The following is a 2,676-nucleotide window of genomic DNA, read 5'->3' as shown; positions in this document are numbered from 1 at the left end:
CACCTGGGCACACATGCATACGAACTATGAGACTTTCCTGTTGGAGACAACCTGGAATCTGCCAGAGCGCGGAGAGATGGCTGACATGGAGGCACACGTCCAGTGAAGCCAATGGAGAAAGGACAACACACCTCTAGAGGCCAAGGACCAAAGGGACACTGGGAGGGGTGTAGGCAGGCCCAATTTCTGCAATAAACGAGTCTGCTTCTGCTACTCACCTGACTCACAGAGTCTGTGTCATTGACTCCAGGCTTTCTAGCCTCCTTCCCCAAGGGCAACACCCCAACATCTGAGGACCTCTGAAGACAGCTTGACGACTGTGTGTCTGGGTGGAGAGTCATAGCCTTTCATGGGTGGCTGATGTCCTAGGGACTTGGCTAACTTTATGTTGATTTAAAGAAAAAAAATCCCTAACTTCTGAGCTCAGTGATACTGTTGGCCTTTAGCTCATCATGTCTCTGCAGAAAGCAAGTAGGGAAGAATCAGGAATAGTATATCGCAGTTAAAACAGTGTGGATTGACAGAAAGAAGAAAGGATGGGGCCACCAGGTAGTGCTGCAGGGTGCCAGGGTCTGGACAAGCATCAGGCACTTTGTGAAAGGATTCCTTGACTTCTCTGAGTCACTAAGGTCCTCTACGTGTGCTTAGAAGAAAAGTTTTAGATGCCGGAGAAGAGGGAAACACTTCCCAGGATCCCTGAGACCATGTGAGTTTTGTTGATTGAATCTGACTTTGGCTTTTGATGTGAATATGTTTTTTGGTGTGGTTCAGGGGCATCAGACATAAGTAATGAAGTGGGGTTGTATCTTTTCAACTTGTAAAAGTCTTCCCCAGAGCTGTAAGCTGTCCTTAGAAGTTAGCCAGCTTCACGGACTACATACTAATAGGAGCATGAAAGCAGTGGAGAGACTGACTCGGGTCGTGGATGTTCGCAGAGTTAATGGGAGCTCTCATTAGCTGTACACGCTCGACCATTTAGCTTGTTGACTTTGAGTAGCACCTCCAGTGCTTGCCTCCATTGCAGAGTGTGTGGGTAACTGCAAATGAATTTATGCTAAAATGTTTGGCCTAGTCTATTCCTTTACCTATTAGCTTGCCTGTATTGCTTTATACAGACATCTGACATCTAACTCCTTGGAATCCTTGCAGTTCAGTCCAGTGAGAATACGTTGATGTAACTGGGGACCTGCATTTTACCTTCCTTTAGAAAATATTTTATTTGATGCATATGAGCGTTTGCCTGGATGTGTGTCTGTGCACCACATGTATGCAGCATACAGTGCCAAGAGAGGCCAGATGAAGGGGTCAGATTCCCTGGAGCTGGAGTTACAGGCGGCCATGAGCTGTCCTACTGGGAACCAAGCCTGCGTCCTCTGTAGGAACACCAAGTGCTCTTAACCACTGAGCTGTCTCTCTGATGCCCAGCTTACTTTCTATGCCCAATCTCCTTCATTGTAAAGGTATCCGCGTGTCAGCGCCACATTCAGAGTGCAGCCAGGCACTCTGTGACATATGATGGTGGTCCCAGAAGGGTTTGGGGAGCAGAGGAAACATTCGTTTGCCTGGTGACATGATGGCTGTTTCAGTGTCACAGTGAAAGCCTTGGCTGATGTGGTGATGCCTCATGAGTAAACCGGCGATACTGGTCTAAAATTTGCCTGTAGTATGGGAGCATAAAAACATGAGGACATAGAGGGCATAATACCTAGTGCAGGTCACAAACAGCTGCTACCTGCTTGGGGAATGACTGCACTGCAGATTTTAGAATATGCTCCATCTATTTATGAAAAAAAAAAAACACGGAAAAACACCGTGTCCTATTATGGCAGCAGCTACCTCACTCTTTTGCTCCCAGAGGCCCCACCAAATGCTGACCTACCCCTCCTAGGTTTGTATACGTGAATTCTGTGATGTTCGGGAGACAAGGGATTGATACAAAGACACATTGCTCCAATGATCCCCCACCTTTGGGTGCTTCATGACCGTATGTTCTTTACGTCATTATAATGCTCATATATAACATTTGGAAGGTGGTCAAAAATATTAAAATTCACACACAAAACGTCTGCATGATCGTTTTCTTTGAAAAGACTTAAAACAGTAAGTATCCCTTGATGAGTTTCTGAGCTTTGGTCAAGTATGGTCCAGGCACTTACCTCTGGTGCTTACAGATCTCCTCACACTCAGGAGGAAGCATTCCCAGCATCACCACGCCCTGTATGTCAGTCTCTAGCACTGGGTGTTTCTCTTCGCAGAACCCCTGACCTCTTGAGGGCTCAGGTGTTTTGATAAATGCCTCTTTCCTCCTTTTCCACATTTTTCTGCTACAGCTTGTTTTTAAGCTTCAAATGGAAGCTGAGAAATTTGTCTAGAGTTTCGAAAAATCGAAGCCCTGAAGCTTGACAGAAAGGTTTCTCTCCAGCTTCAGAAACACAGTGACCTGGAGCGTTGGAGTTCTAGCCCTGGCCTGGAGCATTTGGAAATGGCACCATGGTTATTGTATGATGTTCTTGTAGTAGCCAAACACGGCCGATTCGACTTAAATCCACTGAAGTACCCATACTGCCCTCTGAACTTCTTCTTTTGAGTTTTCAATGGAGGCCCAAAAGGGGAGATATCTTGAGGTTCGGATTAGGAATTCACTAGTTCTGTGGAATTCCTTAGTCCTGTGTATTT

The sequence above is a fragment of the Alexandromys fortis genome, unplaced genomic scaffold (assembly GCF_014885135.2).
Source record: "Alexandromys fortis isolate MF-2015 unplaced genomic scaffold, M_Fortis_MF-2015_v1.1 scaffold_52, whole genome shotgun sequence".
Lineage (NCBI taxonomy): Eukaryota > Metazoa > Chordata > Mammalia > Rodentia > Cricetidae > Alexandromys > Alexandromys fortis.
The sequence above is the reverse complement of the archived record's forward strand: the minus strand, read 5'-3'. Positions refer to the sequence as shown.